Consider the following 23,604-nt stretch of genomic DNA (forward strand, 5'->3'; position numbering starts at 1 on the left):
AGGAACCTCCTCCCCCCTTGGTGCTGGAAGAAGGGTCCATCTACTCCGTTCGTGAAATCCTGCAGACCCGACGTCGTGGTGGTCAGTTGGAGTATCTCGTAGATTGGGAAGGATACGGACCAGAGGAGAGATCATGGATCCCAAGAGTCGACATCCTAGATCCCACGCTCATGGAAGAGTTCCATTCCAGCCATCCTCAGTACCCTAGACCTCGTGGACGAGGAAGACCACCACGACGCCAGAGACCTCGGCCCTCAGGAGCTGGCCCTGGGGAGGGGGGTAGTGTCACGGATTGGCCAGGTTCTTCCACCACAATCACCCAGCGATCACAGTCACCTGAGTACTGCACCCCATCAATCACCACTGCTTCATAAGCACACACCACGCACCTCTCATTGTCCGGGCTCGTTTATCCGAAGCAGACTCATAGTGCTTCTCTCTGCGAGTTTCACTAACTAAACTTACCCGTGTTTACTTACCAGTTCTCTACGCCGATTCCAGTCTGTCCTAGTCTGCCCAGATCTCGAGTGGTGTGCGAGCCGTAAGCCTTCTGATCTGCCAAGTGGTGCGTGAGTGTGTGCCGTCGGCCAGTCATCCTCTTCATACGAAGATCCTTTCCACTCTGGAAGTCTCATCTCGCCGTGCTGCAAAAGATACATTGATTACTCACTCACGAATTACATTCAAGAATTCTTCACCTCTGAACTCTGATACTCACCGAATACTGCACATTGATTCATCTTGATACTCTGCTGTTGTAAATAAACACTACATCACTATTTACCTTGTTGTCCGTCTGCTTCCGTAACAGTAGTAGTTATTCATAGATGTTGAGATAATATTTTGTTCGGATTCAGGTAAACACAATCTGCAGTCTGTAAGATTCTGAAATTATTGCTAATGAAAGTGATGGTAAAAAATGTAAATTAGATAAACAAATGTGACATTTGTCATCTAAAAAATATCTTGACAGAAATCTAATAATCCAGTCTTGAAAATATCTATTCTGTAGCATTAATATCAGTGGGCAATGCTCTCCTATTTCCAGTGGACTAATAAAGTATCTGAACTGGACCATTAGGCAAGTAAGGGTTCAGATGGTAGTATTTTTAACTAAGAGATTATTTGAGGATACAATATTCTGTTAGAATAAAAGCTAATAGTCCTTGTTTTGGACTGGGTATATTTCATTTTGACAATCACACTTTTGCATCCACAGAGACTGTGTTTAATGACCTGAACAGAGAAATATTGGGAAGTGAATAAGTGTAAAGTATCTGCATGTGATGTTACCGTTCTGCTTTTCTCTCAAGGACGAACAGCTTTATAAATATGTTTAGATTCACTGTAATGCTTGATAATACTGTATTTATTTATTAGACTCGCTGTTAATATTTAGTTGTGCTGCTTCATATTTTTTGTGGAAACTGATTAAAAAATGAGTGATACTTTGATGAATAGAATTTGAAATAGGAATCTTTTGTAACATTATAAATGTGTTTGTCAATTTTTATCATTTTAATGTGTAATTAATCTGAGTAAAAGTATTCTTGTTTTTAAATAATCTTTTGAATTGTAGTGTATATTTTGTATGCAGTTCATCAGTCTTTAAGTACAGCATCTTGTTTGGTGAAATGAATTTAGCATGGAGTGGCTTTGAAACAGTGCAGTCTTTGTTCACATATAACTATTGTGTTTTAAGTGAAGAACTCTGTATAGATTTATAATGTACTGCATGTGGTTCATCATCCAATATAATAAATACAAACAATATAGCATCAAGCTGAAATTACAGGGCCATAGACATATTGTATATATTATCGTATTTCATTGAATGTAATACAATAATATATTTTTTAATAAAAGTAGATTATATAATTTTTTATGTATTTAAAATTTAAAAATACCTGCTATACAATAGAATTATTTTAAGGCATTTAAATTTAGATTTTTTTTTTTTTTGGTATTAATTTCTGTGTTTTTGAATAATCTGTCGATTACATTGAGTAATCGGCAGCATGTATTTTCCCCCTTTTTTCTCTCCTGTTGTTTTTTTGTCTTATTTTTTTCTTCTATTGTATTGTAAAAAAAACTTGGGGGGAAAAAAAGAAAATAAATTACTGGGCCAAGCACAGCAGCACATACACTGTAAATCAGAACTATGATTTTAAGATCATTTGTTCAGAGGTTGTGAACCGTTATTTACAAGATCACACTGAATTGCATGGTGGGATTGACTTTTACCATAGACTGTCCAGTCTGCTTGCAATGGGATTCAGCCTGTATATCACTCCTGTAAACCTCACAAAGGGAACGTCTGAGTCGAATCAGTGACCTCAGAAACTCCAGATTCAGCTTAAACTCATCCTCTGGAAGACTGAAATCCTCTTCCTCCCAGCTCTCCTGCTCCTCTCAGTCTCTTCTCAAATCCAGTTTCTCATGGTCTGTAGAAACGCAGGAGTTGATCAGGACTGCCGACTGAGCTTCACTGATTGAATTACTCTGACTACAGAGTCCTGTGTTCTGTCTCCCTTATGAAATCAAGCTCTTAATTCATTCTCACCAGCTCCATGTTCAGGCTGTGGTCATCTCTCACTTGTGGCTGATACAAGAATATGCCATAAGAACCTTTGAATGCATCATTTAGCTGTTGTCTGGCCAGGTTCTCACATGTAGACTAAACAACATGGAGAAACACATTTTTTAAAATATATACTGTATGTATTATTGGCTATATCAGACCAATTTTACTTTGGTGAAGAAAATGTTTTGCACTCCGCTTTAACCCATTTGAGAATCTATTAACTGTGTGTGTGTGTGTGTGTGTGTGTGTGTGTGTGTGTGTGTGTGTGTGTGTGTGTGTGTGTGTGTGTGTGTGTGTGTGTGTGTGTGTGTGTGTGTGTGTGTGTGTGTGTGTGTGTGTGTGTGTGTGTGTGTGTGTGTGAGTGAGTGAGTGAGTGAGTGAGTGAGTGAGTGAGTGAGTGAGTGAGTGAGTGAGTGTGAGTGAGTGAGTGTGTGTGTGTGAGTGTGTGTAGTGTGTTTGTGTGTGTGTGTCTTATAAATAAAAGGCTGTTGTGTCTGTTTTCTAGTCTCATGCAGTATGTATATTGTTGTAAGAGTGTGTAATATGTTATTTGCCTCAAGGCTTCCATTATAAATCCAGACCTGTTGTTCTGAAAAAACTCTATTGCAAATGAAAATGGATTGCTAAACATTACAGTCTAGAATATATGTTAATCTACTGAATAATTCAAGGCCAAACACACTTGTGTCTGTCATGACTAATTTAAAAACAAATCAGCACCAACTTCATCAGCGACCCAAGAGGTGTGTGTGTGTGTGTGTGTGTGTGTGTGTGTGTGTGTGTGTGTGTGTGTGTGTGTGTGTGTGTGTGTGTGTGTGTGTGTGTGTGTGTGTGTGTGTGTGCGTGCGTGCGTGCGTGTGTGTGTGTGTGTTAAGGTGCGACAGTGCTGAAACCACACACACTCATGCACATTTTTATAAATAAAGCTGCTTAATTAGTAAAGGCTAATGAAATAATTTCCGTGCTGCAGTCAGTCCTGCCATGAATATTTTAATTGATTATTGCTGCCTGGGGTGAGTTTCAGTAGCGTTGATTGTTCCTGTTCCATGTGAAAATCTTAATTCTTGTAAATTAGTTGGTAACACTTTGCATGGTTCAATTTGTTAACATTAGTTAACTAGTTAACTCAGTTCATGTTAATTACAGCATTTACTAACACATTATTAAAATCAAAAGTTGTAGTAGTATCTGTTAATATTATTTAATGGACCTGGGCTAACATGGACTAACAATAAACAGTTCATTCATATTAACAAAGAAACATAAATTCTGCAACCTATTGCTCATTGTAAGTTAATGCATTATATAATGTTAACCAATGGGACCTTATTGTAAAGGGTAGACGCATTATTTCTAAAACATTTGAATGTAAAATTGCTTGAAATTATTGCCCAGATCTTCTTTCAAAAACGTTCTGTAACCAAATGTCAGGTTATTATAGTTCTGTAGAGATTCTGTATGTTTCTCAAGGTTTTAATTATCAACATATCCATAACAGAGAGAGTGCGAATGGAAATCTGAACGCAGCCCTTGGGCTCCATGGCAAAGGAAGGTTCTAATTCAGTTTCCCTTTGTTGTGCATCTGGATGAATAGAACATAGAAATATGGTTCTGAAAGGAGCTGTGACAACAAAAGGAAATGAATTTTAATAAAGCCCAGACCCCATTGAGACGGACACAACCTGATTCTCAGCGGTATGATGTGCTAATGGTGCTAATCTTCAGAGAACGCAGCAGGTTGTTTGAGCCACATTCAAACTCCATGACGCTGGAATGAAAGGGAAACCGTATTTCTGTGGCTTTTGTTTCAGTAATGGAATCTCACATGTGGGACACACAGAGACAAATGAACTCGCAATAACATAAAACCCTCAGAAAATAGTAGAACGGAACAAAGGACGGTGATTTACCATATCCCACAATAATCAATTTCTTATTGGGCTTAATATCTTGTAACCTTTGTTCAGTTTTGCTCAGTGATTTTGTCCTCACTGTGAACCACACACTGAGGGTTGTGCAGTTTATGATCCAAAGTTTAAAATGTATGCAAGTCTGGGGGAGAATTTAAACACTTTTATTCTCCAGGAAATATTTCTAAAGATGAGTTTATGGTTGAAGATTAATTTATGTTAAAACACAAATCACAAATCATTATGACAGTTATAGTCCATTGACAATACAAGATCTTGACCAAAAAAATGATGCACCTTGTGATGGAAATATATGTTGTAATGTTATTTTCCATCAAGATGTGCATCAATTGCCAAACATATAACATGCTAGAAACATAATAATCACAGCAATAATGATTGAATCATTGGCTCTTAAGCATTTGCCTATTTAAACCCGAACAGCAACTTTTGGGGGGGCTGGGCAGTGTGTCACATTATTATATGAAATGTAATTAATTCCCGCCACAGATCACTGATTCTGATGTGTGATTAGTTCTGATTCAGTGTGTAAAACATTATTGACAGAAACACCTTGATAAAAGCGACTGGCGTCCTAATCTCAGCAGCCATCAGTTCGCCTGTGGAGACGCTTTCATTTGATTGACAGCTGTTGTGAGAGTGTTAGGCTGTTATCAATCTGACCGGATCATCAGACGAGACCGACCATACATTCATGATATCTCCAGCGCTCTTTATCTGACAGAACAGACCTACACCTGCCTCTCTCACACGTGTCTTCACACACACATGAAAACACGGAGCTCTCGATCGCTCAGAAGGAAACCCATTCTTCTCTGAGATATTTCAGCCAGCAGATATCTTGCTTATTTTGGTGCTTTTAACAAGTTACTGGAATAGTTCTGGTGGTTTATTGAAAGTTAGTATATACCAGGGGTGTCCAATCCTGCTCCTGGAGGGCCACTTTCCTGCAAAGTTCATCTCTAATCCCAATTAAACACACCTGAACCAGATAATCAAGGTCTGGGCAAACTAGAAACTTTCCTGGCGGGTGAATCCTCCAGGACTGAGTTTGAACACTCCTGGTCTATATATGTACAGTAATGCAGTAAGAAAATTCACACAAACATGCATTTGCTGTCATCAACATGCATGATCATGGTTTGATCTAAGCTTTGTTGATTTTAAAGGGCCCTGAAGGAAAGTTTTCGTCAGATGAATGTGGGTGAAGATTATGAAATTCTCCAGATGTCGGCGCGTGTGTATCGTCCTGGGCCGGGTTTCCCGATAACGATGTATCTTAGCTCTTAAGAGCGCTCTCTACGTGCAAGGTTACGAACGCTCGCAGCAATTCCACGAGCGTTCCCAAAAATGCACTTAACATGAACGCGCGAGAACGCGTTTTACGCGCTACTTAAGAGTCGCTGTCCATTCGCGAAGTGCTGAAATATAACCTTATATGGAATCGTATTCTGAACGTTTAGCCTTAATTATTAGATTTAACCTAATAATCGTCATCTGTGGATTAGCAATCAAGTCTAAAGTCTACATTCAGGGGGAGATAGCCTACTGACAAAATGTATGAACAAAAAAAACAAACAAGAAAAGATACCTTTCAAAAAAAGATTCAATTAATGTGGGCCTAATTTTAGAGATAGAGCGAAACAAAGATGTTATTTTTAACAGATTTAAAGGACACCATACAAATAAGGAAAAACAAAACATCTGGGTGGACATTGCAAACTAACTGCAACCCGGGGTGTTCAAAGATCAGGGAAGGTGGTCTGCAAGAAATGCCCAATACATGGCTGGTTTTCGTGCACTCAGCAAGTCATTGACAGATTTTTTATTTTTTTTATCCATATTTTGCCCAGTCTTTGAAGCATATTTCCCACATTACTTCGTTCTTTTATGATTTTTTTTATGTTTGTTCATTCATTTAATTTAGATGTGTATTTTTTTCTTCCCTTTTTTATTATTTAATTTATACATTAATTTAAACAAAAACAAGTACAATAAAGTGTACAATAAAGAAGTACAATCAAAACCTTATATTTGTACTCACTTTGCAGTGTAATCTGTTAAATCTAGATAAAAGTGTAATCTACCTCATAAATCTGTCTTCTTACGATGCACTTGGGGATTTACGATTACTCCAGAGCACTCGTAGATCTACGATGATTTTTAAGTGCTACTTAAGTTACGATGCTTTTGGGAAACAGACCGTAATATTAAGATCAGTCGTACGATCGTTTTTACGAACTACTTAGGCTTACGATGCTTTTGGGAAACGCAGCCCTGGGCCCGGTTCCCCAAAATGTTCTTATCGCTAAGTAGTTCTTAACCTATTCCTTAACCTCTCTCTTAACATTATGGCACGATTCCCGACACTTTCGTACGCTAAGTATATCTTCTGTAAGTCACACTTTCGTAAGGTTGGTCTGGACCACTCTTAGCTTTACCTTATCACTGTTGCAGGTCTATATGAATATAATTCTGAAGTCTCTTAGCGTAGCGCGCTAAGAGACAACGTTATCGGGAAACTCAGCCCAGGGCCCGGTTTCCCGATAACGTTATCTCTTAGCGCGCTACGAAGACTCGTAAGGTATAACTTAACTAAAGGTATACCATTACTAGGCGTGTTCCCCGAACTATACCTTAGAAAGCTGCTTAAGATATCCCTGCTTACGTGCGACGTTACCCGGCGCTGTCCATGGCGATGGCGCTGAATCTGTTGATATCGATGACTCGAGAATCAATTATTATCTTGTCCAGGCGCTGTTTCACTGTTATATGCAAGAAAGTGGTGTTCTTTATAAAAGAAGCACTTCAGAAATAGTTGAAATTACATTTATTAGGACTATTGGATATTATAAAAAATAATCCAAACTATAATAGCCTATAATAGCCTAGCCTACATATTTTAAAATTGTATCATATATTGCTGCCATATTAACCATTTAAAAAATTGTACGTGCTTTCTTCTCTTTCCCATTTTTGTTCGCTGAGGTGGAGCTGCGATGAAATATTGTTCTTGTAAATACTTTCCAGCATTTCAGTTATAAAAGTTTACATCTTATGTACGGTGCTCGTGATCAAAAAGGATTTAAACAGTGGATTTTGAATCTCTTCTTGTAAACTCAGAGATGTGGATTCAGGCGGCAATTAAATGACCACACGACTTGTTTGTCAAAAAACAGTAGGTAATTTGGCCAGGGATGTTTACGCGGGTTGGGTGAGAAAAAACACTGATATTATTCGGACGGCACTAAAATCACCGACTTACCCCTGTAGATGTTTAAAATACCGGACGAGCCCATGAGAAACAATATTAGCGTCCGAATAGAACTGAACTGACAGTAGCCTATGCTTTCACTGGCCTTTAAAAGCGCTCTTTTATTAAATTAATAATATAATATATAATAATAATATAATTAAAATTCTAACAACAATCAGTGTGATTGACAATTTTATTCTTTGCATGAAAACACTTGAATTAGCCTAAATGAACTGTCTGGGTGTATTAAAACTTCAGAATTATATTCATATAGACCTGCAACAGTGATAAGGTGAAGCTAAGAGTGGTCCAGACCAACCTTACGAAAGTGTGACTTACAGAGGATATACTTAGCGTACGAACGTGTCGGGAATCGTGCCATGTTAAGAGAGAGGTTAAGGAATAGGTTAAGAACTACTTAGCGATAAGAACGTTTTGGGGATCCGGGCCCAGTTCATTTCAGTGTATCGGTTCAAATTATAAATTATATTTATATATTTAAAAAAATATATGAAATATTCTTTCTTGTTTTTTTAGTAAAACTGTGTGCAAAACTATTTAAAATTATTGTTTTAAACTAGATTTTTACTACATTTTACTTCTTGTATTAAACATCTAATTTCTTTTAATTCACAATATACTATATATAATAAATACTATTGAACAGCTCAAAAATATAAAAACACATGTTTATGGCTATATCACCCAGCCCTGATATGCATGTATTTATGTCTTTAGTGCAGAGCAAGAGAGTTCAGCTCAAAGAGTCGACGTTGCACACATTTATTCCAGGTTTTACAATGAATTGTGTAGTTTGATGCCATGCTCATCTTTTGCATAGTGCAATATCCATTATAGATGATCATTACTCATTCTCTCTCAAGTCTGTCAGAGAGAAACTACTGCAAACTCCACGTAAACAACAGCAGATATGATGTGATGATGCCACTAAAAATAGAAAAAAATGCTCTTTCTTTTTCTTCCCCAGTCTGTGGAAAGGAGAGAAACACCAGCACCTCCTCAAAAAAACCTCCAGCATTCACTGTTGTTCTCTCAGTCTGTGTGACTGCAGACTGTCACCCAGTGAATCCTCAATGGAGTCAGATCTCTTTGAGGATTTGCTAAGTCTGCTGTGGAAATAACAGGCGTGACTCTGAACGGGCTGAGAATGAGCTTGAGTAAAGCATCAAATATGCAGCAGCTCTGAAGCGAAGAGCGTGTCCCGCTACACTCCAAAACTTTTGTCACACACTTCACCGCTTTGAATGCTGCTCTCCTGCCCTTCCCCCTTTCCTTCTTTTGCTTCTTTTAATTTTTAAACAGGTTCCTTCAGTTCTGGGTTGTTCTGGATTATTCTTCCATTTTTACAATTTTTCCTTACAGACACATTCAATAGCCTTCAAATAAACACTTCAATTGGAAAATAATCAGTAGATAGAGCTCGAATGAATATATCAAATCTTATGCAGATATTAAAGGGTAAAATGCATTATTGCATGCTTTAAACCCCCCACCCCCCATTTGTTTTTTTGTGACAAATGTGTCATTATTTACAGTAGTTTCATGTCAAAAGAGGAGTGAATGGGGAAGTTAATGGAGAGCTTTCTTCATATACTATTGATTATCAATCTCATTTTGGGGTGATTTTGATCATTTGATCGACAAAAGGTCTTTTAATTTTTAAATGAATTTATTTTTAATATAATCTCAAACAGTGGAGCATAGCGCTATTAACACCAAGCTCATTCCCAGGCAGTGGCTGAACTGGTCAAATGTGTAGTTTTAAATGCAGTGTTGGATAAACGTCTCCACAATGCATGACTGAATTTAATGTGCAACATGATGAGGTCATGTGACAATAATGTATAATACGTGTTTTTGAATTATCATTGTAAGATGTGTATTGTTTCATATACTATTTTCTAGTTTCATCAAAATTCCGTGCAGTATTCAGTGAGTATATGTTATTATTCTGAAGACCATCAGGTTCACCTCGGGTTCAGTCCTGTGTTCTGGTCCGGGCGGTTCTGACTCGGGTCCAGTGGTTCTGAGCTCTCTCTCAGAAACAAGCACATGTTTTCAGTAATGCTCCCACTGGGTCTTATTAATGCTCTCTCTGGTTCTCTGCGGCTCAGAGAGAATGTGCCGCTTCACATGGAGGAATATAAGCTCCTGTTACAGCTTCAGCTCTCCAACTGAATGACCTGTTCCTGATGAAGAACTTTCTATAAAAAATCTCAAAGAATGTTGTTTCTTTCAACTAAATTAAATGAGTTTCTCATTTCAAATAAGACACTTAAATGTTCAAAATGTTAGAACAAAAATGTTATATTGTTGATGGAACTTTTTTCTGAAATGGTTTATTTGGATATTCGTCTAACATTTTTTAAATGTTACTACTTGTTTAGAACATTCAATAGTAACATTACCATTTGAAAAATGTTCAAATGGAACGTTCCCTTAATATTCTTATAACCATGATTTATTTATTTTAAAGGACATTTTGAACATTCATGGCGTTTTCATAACTGGAACGTTAGTGAAACATTCTCACCTATTTTGTCTCCTGAATACACTACTTGACCACAAGTACACACTTCTTCTACTATTTTATATTATAAATACCACTTTTACACTACATTAGTGTTCAACACAGGTCATTAGATCAGGAATAGGCACATCTTTTCCTCATGTTTAAGATACAGTATTCACACTTGCTACTGTAATGTGCATTATGGATAAAATACAGATGTAAACGCAGGAGCAAGAAAGATGGAAAACTCTGAGTGCTCTTGACGGTGATGTTTTACAGTTTCTCACACGTTCCTGATTAGAGCTTTTCACCCACTGACAGTGTTCAAATATGCAGCTACTTCTGTATAAGAATCATATCAGCACGCTGCCAAGAGCAGGACAGGTTATCAGCCAACTAATATAATACAACAATTATACAGTCGCCACACAATACAGACGACGGCGTATAGAATAACCCCCGCTTCATCTTTACTTCAGACTCATTCAGTCTGCAGTGAGTGTGTAGGCAGGTGATGATGATAATACACTGAACGAGCTAATTGAACATCAAACAGAGTGTGTTGGAGTGAGATTAGTGTTGGTCCAGAGGAGCTTCTCAGAACAAACATGATCTTTTTCTTTCTTCTCGTCTCCCTTTATTCTCTAATAGCTTTTTCTGTAGGCAAATGTGCCGAAATTTGAACATATATTTCATATCTCCATTTCAATATTGTTAGTGTGCTTATAGTGCTGTTTTTGTTCAATCTGATGTTTAAAGTTTCCCTGATAATCCAGAGTTCTCGCGAGAGCACAAGTTGAATTTGCTCAGCGAGTTACTCTGGTGTCCAGTAATGATGCTCATTAAATATGCCCCTCGATCCGAGCTGCACCAATCACATCGGGTTATCTGATATAGGCGGGCCAGAGGCGAGATGACGACAGCGCTGTGACGTCGAAGTCATTAGTAAACATTCCAAGATGGCGCTGGATGAACACCAGTTGTTTGAAACGGCTTTGGCCGCTACAATGAAAGATTTAGACTTTTTCTCTAAAAGAGGAACAGAAGACGTCGCTCGAATTGTTCCTTTGCAAGAAGGGCGTTTTTGCTGTTTTGCTGACCGGATACGGTAAGAGTCTAATCTACCAGTTAGCTCCGCTGGTAGCTAAGCGATAACTTGGTGTGATTGGTCGTAGTGTTATCCAATTGCGTGCAGTGAGATTTTCATGCTTGGTGCCGCCCCTCGAGCTGGCCGATCTTCATTAGTCGACGCCAGACCATTAATCTTTTAGATTTAGGTCTGGATTTCCAGGCTAGTTTAAAGTCCTCATGATGGTCAATCACCATCACACAAACCTGACAAAACCTCACACAACCCCTTTCTGGAGATGTCCTCATTTGTACAAATAAATAAATAAACTGCATAAATAAGGTAAATAAAGTTTTTTTGAAACTGTTCAAATGCTGAAAGTTTTCTTTTACTGTTAGGGTTAGTTTATGGGTTATTCATATAATTAAAAAAAGTGTGTGTGTGTGTGTGTGTGTGTGTGTGTGTGTGTGTGTGTGTGTGTGTGTGTGTGTGTGTGTGTGTGTGTGTGTGTGTGTGTGTGTGTGTGTGTGTGTGTGTGTGTGTGTGCCTACTTAACCATATTTTCACAGCTAACAGTGAACGTTCTGACAAGATTCTCTCAAAGTTATGAACAAACGTTCTTCCAGTAATGTTAAGAGAACATTCATTCAGTTATCTGGGTTTTTCTAATATTTTCAAAACGGTTTATACATTCTTCATGGATTTATTTATTTTTTCCTCAAATGTTTTAGATGTTTTTTAAATGTTTTTAAATGTTGCTACTTGAACATTCAAAACGAATGCACTTATAATGTTTGCAGAATGATGAAACGTAATGTTCCCTTAATGTTTGCATCTGCAGCAGCCGTGAGGTTAAACCAATTAAAGCCAGGTCATGGCTAACAAGCTTTCAAAGCCCTGTAAAACCTCAAACACACACACACACACACACACACACACACAAACACACACGGTTGGAAGATCAACAGAGCTGCAGACAGAGCTGCAATGCCATATCAGTTTAACACCAGCAATGATCATCATGCATGTTGCTTTTTCAAGTCCGCCTACAGTAATGCTATGAAAAGATTGATCTGTGTTCCTCTCTCTTGGAGGTTTGCTGATTAAGACGAGCGTTTTGTGTGCACTCGGCTGAGATCCTCTATATTTGTGTTTTACAGAATTAAATATATGCAATGAAATCAGCGGGGAGCACATGGAGAACCGGATTAGAATAATTAAACACACACATTCAGTGCTGGCGTGCTCAAGCGTGTTCAGACACACATGCAGTGAAGGAGGAGAATCCAGCTAATGTAATCTGGAGGTGAATGCGTGTTTTATCTACATGTGTGACACTGAGGCGTGTTCATACGTGTACATAATCTTGTTATGAAAGTGCATATAGATTTGGATTTCATAATGATCAAAGGCATTCTGAAGCACTGAATCCAGCACTTTGATTGTTCAGTTCTGGATGTGAAAGGCATGAGGCGTTTCTAACAAGATATCATATACAAAAATATACTTTCTATTCATCTATACCTTCTTGTGTTCTTGGTCTTGGTAACTCTAAGGCCCAAAACATATGCAAATACATGAATGCAGATTGTTATAGCCTCAAAAGTTTGATTTCTAGCACTTATTGCATTTTAAAATGTCCGAGTGCCATTCATAATTCAGCATAATAATTATTTGCCACAAGAGGCGCTGGAGACATTAGTAATGTAATCTGTCTTCTTCTACTATCAGTTTTCTCTTTCTCGTCAACATGCTTATGTCTAATAACATGCTAAACAATCTAGTTTAAATGAATAGTTCACCCAAAAAATTCAATTCTGTCCTCATTTACTCATCATTTACATTATAGTTTTTCCAAATCTGTATACATTTCTTTGTTCTGCTGAACACAAAGGAAGATATTTTGAAGAATGTTTGTAACCAAGCAGATCTCCTCAGGCTGGACTGACTACCAGTCAAAATATCTTCATAATATGATGATATGGTTTGATGTCTCTGATGTTCAAAAAAGAGATTTTGTCACTGTTTGTTGAGTTTAACATTCTTAAAACTGCTGTAATTCTTAAATGCAATAGATTGATGACAAAAATGGAGCCTTTAGAAATCATTCTAATAAACTGATTTGATGCTCAAGAAACATTTTTTTATACTAAATAGTATATTGAAAAAACCGACATTAAAAATCATCTTGACTCAAATTTTAAATAACTCTTTTATGCCAGAAAGGTTCTAAATAAGGAGAAATATCTTAAAGGTGCACTGTGTAATATTTAGGATCATCTGTTGACAGAAATGCAATATCATAAACATAACTATGTTTTCAGTGGTGTATAAAGACCTTACATAATGAACCGCTATGTTTTTATTACCTCAGAATGAGGCATTTCTCTCTACACACACCGCGGGTCCTCTTACATCGACATGTTTCTACGGTGGCCCTGAACGGACAAACGCGTTTTGTCACTATGTTGTTCTCCGTGTAAAGAAGCGAGCTAAAGTCAGCGGATAAAACACTGACACAATGATGAACAAGTAACAATAATATTTGCAATATCGTTTTACTGAATAATTAAGTAAACCTAATTTCTTACTTTATCTTTGTAAATGAACCTCATTGTTTAACTGGCTACTCTCTGCTGTCTCAGACGACGACATCACTTCCTGTCGGCCACCGTAACTTCTGTTGAGTGCAATTCACAAACTCACCACTAGATGCCGCAAAACATTACACACTGCACCTTTAAATGATTGCATAATATTTCAGTGTTTTTTTGTGATAAAGTATATTTACAAGCTGCTAAATTCATAAAATTGTATTAAAAATTAAAAATTGGAACCCCTATAAGGTTCTATATAGAAGCTTTTTTCTAAGAATATAAATCTGAATATATGAAAGTCTATTCATGCAGTTTGATTTAAGATGCTTTTAGAAGTCAACAGAGAGATCTCGGATCCGCAGGTGTAATGTTGATGATGTAATGTGCTTTTTTTAAACTATGAAATCACAGGTGCTAATTGAAATCGCGCAGTGAAAAGACAGAGTTTCATACATGCAGTCGACAGGAATGATGTGTAAAATGAACTCATAGCACTTCGTGAAAAGTGAAAGTTAACTGCAAAAGACTGAAATCCAGTTCAGTCTGTCACTCATTCTGGAAGTTTTGCACAGAAGCTTTTCTCTTGAATTTACTGAGACTGTTTAATTAGTTGAGAAACTTTCACAAAGCAAATTTCCTCTTTCAATGTCCCTTTATCACACAATATAAAGGACTGTTTGCTTTATTGTTCTGCTTTTCTTGCTCTGAGACAAAATAACTACTGACTTATCATAGCTTCATTGCATTTGTCTCTCTTCCTTTAAAAGATAATTTCATTTTCTGCTTCATGCAAACGCTATAAAGCGATACTTTGTGTTTTGGACAAAAGGGTTTTGCTTTAAGTGGATAAATAGGAATTGATTCATAAAAACACGGCTCATATTTGAAATTGGAAAAGAATTAAAAACAAAGTTGTCTTCTGTCACATGGAATATGCAGAATAAATTACAGCGAATTGAGCCAAAATCTTTCATGAAACTTTCACAGAGAGTAAATTACTGACCACTATAAACAACAGCAGCAAGAAGCAAAACCAACAGAATATTTCCTCACAAAGAATGAATAAAGAGGTCATATCATGTTCTTTCCTGTGACATATGTAAGACAAATGCCAATATTAAGTTCAGCTCAAGTCATTATATCACATTAAAATCTAAATTAAATCATTCATGCTTATAACAAACATGCAATTTACTACCTGTGGAGTCAGGTATGAAATATCATCTGATGTTGAAAAAGATCCACTTTAGTTTTTATTAATGACACAAGATTGGAAAGATTCATCTGTCCCTCTGAATGTTTAAGTATACAGAGATTTGCCTGGTGTGTAATTAGTCTCACAGGGAGTGTGTGTTTCATGTCTCATTCAGAGTTCAACAGCACCTCCTAGTGTTAGACTCCAGAATGACACACGGGCCCTTAAAGGGACAGTTCAGCCCAAATGAAAACTCTTGTCATTATTTACTTACCCTCAAATCATTCCAAACCCTTATTCTGTGCAGCACAAATGGAAGAATGTTGAAGAATCTTCATGCAGCTCATTTCCATACACTGAAAAAATTGGGGTTGGATTTACTTTGAAACAATTTTCAGTCAGAAATTGCTGGTAAAATTTTTACAAAGAATTATAAAGAAGTGGCAAGTAACATGTTGGCATGAAGTCTTTTCTTCTCTATTGTGACGAATATTGAGTGAAACGCTTCTGGAAAAATAACAAATGTGGGCGTGGCTTGATTTTGTCTGTGAGGAATTGATTGGATGGTTGTGGTTTGCTATTGGCTGATCTCATGTGAGTGACAGGTTGCCCCACCCTCGTCATCAGAGAAGAGAAGAAGAGGGAGGGGGAGTTATTCTGATAATGATGTGCACGGACACATTTTTTTTTATAAATACTGCAAAACTGCATTTAAAAAAGAATGGTCAGTTTTGATTCAATGGTGACTTTAAACATGAAATTTTGTAGTAAAAAGACAATACAAAATAGTATTTTCTTGTGAAATGTATTTGTATTTACAACATTGAAAAATCAGTTTTACAGTGTACATATACACTATGTACGTCGGCTGTCGGTGTATGAATGTGTGAGTGAATGGGTGAATGTGAGGCTATATGTAAAGCGCTTTGGTGGCCATAGGTCTGTGAAAGCGCTATATAAATGCAGTCCATTTACCATTTACCATATATCCACTACTGTCAAAATAATCACTAAAGGATTTCTGGGCTCTGAAGTCCCTTTGCTACTCAGAACCTGACATATATTATAATATATACCTGACAATATTAATACAAATCTCATATTAACATGTCCAAATTATATTTCAGAAATTGTATATAGTCTATATTCATTTCTCTATATATTTTCAGGTGAAATGTGAGACAGACATCGCAGGTTTTGTGAGATTCACTCATTCAGAACAAAAGTATCAGACTAATAATCATCTGTCAGACTCAATAACTCAACCTGACAGCTTACAGATGCCCGTCCATCTCCGTCCACTGCACCCGCTCCACCGGTGACTGACAGCGCTTCTGTACATAATGTATCAAGGGAGTAAATATAATATTTAATTGAAGGTCTTGCAAGGCCACATTAGGTGACGTGTTGCGTCCTCCACCAGATTAAAACAGAAATTTGAGGAAGATTTTCTCACTGGATGTGCCAAAGTTTGCAAGGTTAGTGATATCAAATGTTTGAAATGCATTCAGACTTTTTACTAGCCTGGAAATCCAGACCTAAATCTAAAAGATTAATGGTCTGGCGTCGACTAATGAAAATCGGCCAGCTCGAGGGGCGGCACCAAGCATGCATTTGAAAATCTCACTGCACGCAATTGGATAACACTACGACCAATCACAACAATAAACCCCATACGCTTAGCTACCAGCGGCGCTAACTGGAAGATTATACTCTTACCGTATCCGGTCGGCAAAACAGCAAAAACGTCCTTCTTGCAAAGGAACGATTCGAGCGGCGTCTTCTGTTCCTGTTTTAGATAAAAAGCCAAGTCTAACGCCCGTTTCACACATACTCCGTTTGCAGTGCGTATGCGGTGCGTATTTTTTTCCGTACCCATGTTAACAGGTTCGAGCTTTCACACTGCACGCGGCTGCGGTCCGGAGATCAGTTCCAGGAGCGGTGCGTATACAGCAGTGCAGAGATCGTTTCCACACCGAGTCTATTTCTGCTGTGCTGAACGCGCTGAATAAAAGTGACAGCGCATGTTTCGTGGTCAAAATGAACACAGATTGACCTGAAAATGTAGTAATTTCACCATAAATGCGATTAATTAAATAAAATGTATAATCTCACCTTAAATGTATTTAATTAAATACTACTTTTTCACTTTAAGATCGGGGTAAAGCAAGGAAAGCTACAATTTACCTCAACAAGGCGACATAATGAACAACACTCGTCTCATTCGTGGAGGTGGAAAAACAAGTTCTTTGTGACATGCAAGATTTATTGTATAAAGATTTAAATTATGCAAAAGAAAGGGTAAGTCGGCTGTTTTTGTCAATTTTAAGTTTTAATTTAAAATGTTTGTGATTTTAATATAAGTAGCCTACATAGTTAAATATGGTACCACTTTGCTTGAACAACTTCATCTATATAGAAGTAATGCATTGAATAACACGTTGTTTAAATTGTTTAAACTTGAATACGTCTAATAAAGAGTGTATATGTGTAAAAAGAGAAACGCACTGGTGCCAAAACTTTTTTTTAATTAAAGTTTGATAACTACTGGATTTGAAATATAGGCTATGTGTTTTTGTGGTACAGACGCGGATCAGTTACGCACTGCAAACGCAGCATATGTGAAAGCACTATAGCGCATGCTGCTCCTGTACCGCATACGCACCGCAACACGCACCACATACGCACTGCACACGGAGAATGTGTGAAACGGGCGTAACTCGTTCACTGTAGCGGCCAAAGCCGTTTCAAACAACTGGTGTTCATCCATAGCCATCTTGCAATGTTTACTATGACTTCGACCAGCGCTGTCATCTCACCTCTGGCCCGCCTATATCAGATAACCCGATGTGATTGGTGCAGCTCAGATAGAGGGGCATATTTAATGAGCATCATTACTGGACACCAGAGTAACTCGCTGAGCAAATTCAATTTGTGCTCTCGCGAGAACTCTGGATTACCAGGGTAACTTTTTACAGCACTTAGTTGCAAGTAAATTATGAGCAGAACAGTATATTATGCTATATATGATGCTGTGAAACATTATTATATTGAATGGACAGAAATTCTGATGAGAAAATCTGCACACATTTTCCAATATATTTCAGACCGCTTTATATATATACAATATATACAAATTATATTTTCCCAAAATGTCCCCCATGTCATTTTCTGATCAAATAACTCTATATGATGTTGGCCATAGTTGGCTCTATATGATGTTGGCCACCACCAATATTCCACTCTTAAAAATAAAGGTTCTTTATTGGTTTATGGTTCCATTTAGAACCTTTATGGAACATTTTCAGTGCACAAAATGGTCCTTTTAAGGACTGTTACTGAAAGGTTCTTTGTGGAAACTAAAATGGCCTTTCTGTGGCATTACAGCAAAAGAAGCTGTATTTTAAGTGTGGTTTAGGCTATAGGCCAACGATGTCAGTGAAATTCACTTTCTGCTCGTTGTGAGTGAACTCAAGGACGCTGCGCTGCTTTCCTTCTGTTTTAAATGTGCATGAATGAATCACTCTCAGATCACAGGAGTGGCGGGAGCGCGCGCGCACGAACTAGGAATATGAAGGAATGTTTATTTCTGGGTCAGTGGGGGTGATAATGAGAATGTGTTCTAAGATCGAGCGCGGCTCTTGATTGGTTCGATTTGACAGGCGCTCACCGGGGAAGGACATTGACAATGACACACTGAGACCGAGAGAGAGAGAGAGAGAGAGAGAGAGAGAGAGAGAGAGAGAGAGAGAGAGAGAGAGAGAGAGAGAGAGAGAGAGAGAGAGAGAGAGAGAGAGAGAGAGAGAGAGAGAGAGAGCAGTTCGCAATGTTTTATTTATGGGTTTTGCCTCCTGAGACTTTCACACAAAACTTTCTATACAGGAAAAAACTGTCATATATTCACAGCAATGAAACACCAGAAATCTCAAGTTTACTGTCACTCTCCCCATTGCAGGCCAAGTGAGAGAAAAATAATCAAATATAGCCTTAAGAAGAAGAAGTGCGCTTCAATGCATAGAATGAGCACTTACTTCATATGTGAAAAGTGCAGAGAATATAATATTAATGAAATTAAAGGCCACTTAAGTGTACTTAAAGAGAGAACATGTTTCTAAACACACTTAAGTACACTTTTAAGAAAGTAATTTGTAATAATGTCAAATCAAATGTTTTACTTTAAAGTTGCCTACATTTTTTTTAAATATTAGTCTATATTGTAATGTTTTCTCGTGCTTTAAAGAAGTGCACAAAGTGCTGACTATACTATCTTTATAAAGTAATATATAGTTCGATTATAATTGAACTGTAGTGTGTTGTTTAATATTACTTTTAAGGTTAACATATTTAAAATTAAATTTCAACTTTCATCTTTACAAATGTGTAATTACAAATATATTTGTGTAATACAGTTTTTTTTTTTTTTTTTACATCACTAGGACACATTTCTCAATATTTAGGTCACTTTTTCAGAACTCTTCACTCAGTGATCATGTGGGATAAACTGAGGATCATTTATTATTGCTTTGGCACAAAATGTATTTTTCATCTTTCAAATAGCATTACAGTTTTTTTCCAATAGCTAACACACAATTTTGCAAACTACACTCTAAACAAAAATGGTGCTAAATAGCACTAAAAGTGGTTCATTGGCTTGTAATCATAGGGGAACCACTTTAAGTGCCATATAGCACCTACCTTTGTCAAATGGTGCTATGTAGAACCATAAGAGGTGCCATATAGCACCTTAACCACCCCAAAGAACCGCTAAAGAACCGCTGAAGAACCAAACTGGGCTTAACAGGTTCTTTAAATGGTAGTGGTGCTATATAGCACCTTAACCACCGCAAAGAACCCCTGAAGAACCGCTGAAGAACCATTTTTTTTTAGTGTGTAGGCTGATTTTATCAAAATACTTAACACAGTTCATACAACCACACACCCAAACTGCAAAATACCTCATATATCCTGCAGAATGAAGCACTGCAACCAAAACTACAGATAGCATTATCAAAATCAAACTTTTGCACGAAATAGCACACACTTCATTCATATTACCAGATTTTTGTCTAACCAACTACACACTGTTGGGCGTAATGAAGAGCACTCTCATCTAGAGTATGATTTGCCATAATACTAAAATAGTTCAAATTGTAGAAAATTCTTCAGATTGTTCACATGCACAGAAATATTTGCAGATACACACACATGCTGCAATTTATTTATTTTATTTTTCACCAAACAAGTCAGTGCAACATACGCACAGCAGATATATTTACATCATTGTGAATGGCAGTGTTTTGAAATGGCAATCATGTGACTTTATGTCAGATTGTTGTGTCTTACGCAGAGAACCGTGTTCAGTGTGTTTAAAAAGTGCCATTTTGAATTGCAAAATGTGTGTAAAGCAGAAAATGTGTTTCGACTTTTGGAGACTTGAGAAGAGGTTTTGCTCTCTGTGTGTCAGTGTAAATAAGTGTGCTGTGCATGTCAGTTTAGTGGGTTAGCAATTGGAAAAAACTGTAATTTCTCACTCAAACACAAATACCAGCTAAACTTTATGTAGCCTTTACATTACAATTTGCACGTTTACATTCTCTTTGCAAAACTGTTAAACTTCTGTTCAAAACCTAATACAACACAAAAAAATAATACAGAAATTATGCAATATTTCTACAGTTATACCATATTGAAATATATTCAGAACCTAAAAAAATCAAATACTGTCAAAGCGATGAGATGAAACTGAACACCTACACAAGTGTCAGTCTTTCAGTTTCATCACCATCCCAAAAGAGGAAACTTAGGAATAATACTGTACTGTAATGTAAACATGGATCATGTGACATAAACTGCAGTGAATTATAAGCAGTTTAGAGAGTCATTCTTGTTTTGTAAAGAAGTTTTACTAAAGAAAACATTGTATAATGATCCTGAAGTTAGTGTTTTAGGTCTGTGTTTTATGAGTGCTAAAGTGTGTCTGTTGTGTGAAACCTCTGCTAGTGTTGATAGAGTTAATTTGAGACGTGAATGAAGTGTTTTGAGTTTGAATGTGAGATGAACTGCTGTGTCGATCTGAGAGTTGGTTTGGAGAACTGAGGGAAGAGTTTTGAAAAAGTGACCTAAGTATTGAGAAATGTGTCCTAGCAATTGTAAAAAAAAAAAAAAAAGACTGTAAGTGCTCCTTTTAAAGTGTGCTAAAGAGTGTGCTACTGTAACTCTGTCATCCATTATAATCGTGTCTGACGAGATGAACAGACCCGTGAAGGAAGGGTGAAGGTTAACCAATCGAAGATGTGTTTCTTTTGAAAACCACACAGTTGAGGTGATCCGTGAGGAAACACGCGACCCCATGAAATCAATGTGCTTCACACACACACACACACACACACACACACACACACACACACACACACACACACACACAATCAGCAGCAATGCAGTCAGAGAGAGGAACACTAGTTCACTAAATACTGCACAGTGTGCCTACTATTAAAATATCATAGTATAAGAAACATTATGCATTATGATTAACATGTCAAACGCACACACACACACACACACACACACACACACACACACACACACACACACACACAGGAGGGAATAGCGATTGATTATGTGTGCACAAATGACATCAGATCATGTATTAAAGGATCCATTGCCTGTGGCTTCATCAGAGAGACGTTTTCTTCCATGAGTTTCTGACCTCACAAACACCGGAACACATTTCATAAGTCACAAAACACTGAGTTTTCCGTGAAGCGAGTGAATGCAGTGTATGCTGAAGAATACTGATTCTCTATTCTAGAGAGCATTTGATTGGACAGAACATCTGAAGTGCAGAGTGATGTCATCAAAATCATGATCATATTGGCGGAAGTAAAGACTGTAAGTTTTGAATGCTCATCTTTAAATGCGAGTTTAGTCACTGTATTGGAGAACAGGTAACAGTGAGGCATTCATACTGACAGCCCAACAACTTCAGTTTCATGGGGACTTTACAGTAATATTCACCAGTATTATTGATCTGACTTTACTGATGCTGTTGAGAACAGAAGCTTTAGATTAAATGAACTAATTTACATAATAATTGATGATCTTTACAGCAGAACTGAATCAGCACTGAACTGACTTCAGCTGAACAAATGCTTTATTTTGTATAAAGCGCTATATAAATAAAGGTAAAAGATTGTGTGTGTGTGTGTGTGTGTGTGTGTGTGTGTGTGTGTGTGTGTGTGTGTGTGTGTGTGTGTGCGTGCGTGCGTGCGTGCGTGCGTGTGTGCGTGTGTGTGTGTGTGTGATTAGAGGAGCGGCTGACGAGGGACTCTGTCATATCTATTCCTCTTGTTATGGGAATGATTGACTGTCACCATGGTAACTAAGGCGGAAGATTCCTAGAAGGACAGCAGGAGATCAGTTTCGGGAAGGAGTGAATGAAGGAGGTTCATCTGGGTTTCTGCATAGTCAACAACAACATGCATATCACACTTTTTTATTTAATGCCATGGAGAACTTGTAGCAAGTCAGTAAAGAAGCAAAAGATAAACATTTGGATCCTAAAATATTAATCTATTAAATCTATGCAGAAATTAATATGCAAATGACATCAAAGTAACCCATTTTAGCTCATGTTTTGTTCTCACTGTTGCAGAAATATTTCAAATCAGATGCAGTAAAAGCAAATTATATATTAATAATGAATTAATGAAATTTCTCTTTCTAACGCACCTATAGGCCTATTTATTACTTGCAAAGTATCTGAAACTAATATAGTATAATAGACAATAAAGCAGAACACATGAGGATTGAGCACGACTGAGATCACTGTTTGCCAGAGAATAGTACGTCTCTTATGTTTGAATCTCTAGTTTATTTGCCTGTGAACAAAAGAGGGAATGTTGTTTGATAAAAACCCTGTTGATCTGATCTGACAGTGAACTCAAAGTCTTCAGTAATAATAATTTAGAGACTACATTGAATATATATGCTCTTTTGAAAATGCACTTATTTTTGAATATTTGAGTGAATTGTAAAAAGCAAAAGAATAAATTGTGGGAAAACTTGAGGGAAAGTGTGATTTGTTTCACATTTTTGGTCAATACATAGGCTTATTCCCACCTGTCAAATTTTTTATTTCTTTTTTTTGCACTTTTATTGTTTTATTTTACTTTTGTGACTACAGTTTTTTTTTATGTATTTAAGTTTTTTTTTTACTTTAATAACTAAGCATGAATAGGTGTATCCTGACTTTTGACTGTATTTACAAAAATATTGATATTTAAAAAACTAATTTTCAAGGACAATTTGCTATGGAATAAATATTTAGTGTTCTTGTGCCATCTAGCGGTTATTTGACACAATACACTAGAAATACAACATAAACTACTACAAAGTCAAACAAAGCAACAACAACAACTAAAAAAGTCAAACAAAGCGTCT

The 23,604-nt window shown here is 37.1% G+C and overlaps 1 long non-coding RNA gene across 1 annotated transcript in view; it reads right to left on the bottom strand.

Moving 5' to 3' along the window:
* LOC309474003 overlaps positions 1-23,604 on the bottom strand; it is a 247,693-nt gene that overhangs the window by 122,487 nt on the left and 101,602 nt on the right. The window lies entirely within an intron of this gene.

Source organism: Leuciscus leuciscus, assembly GCF_965113295.1.
Source record: "Leuciscus leuciscus genome assembly, chromosome: 14".
NCBI lineage: Eukaryota > Metazoa > Chordata > Actinopteri > Cypriniformes > Leuciscidae > Leuciscus > Leuciscus leuciscus.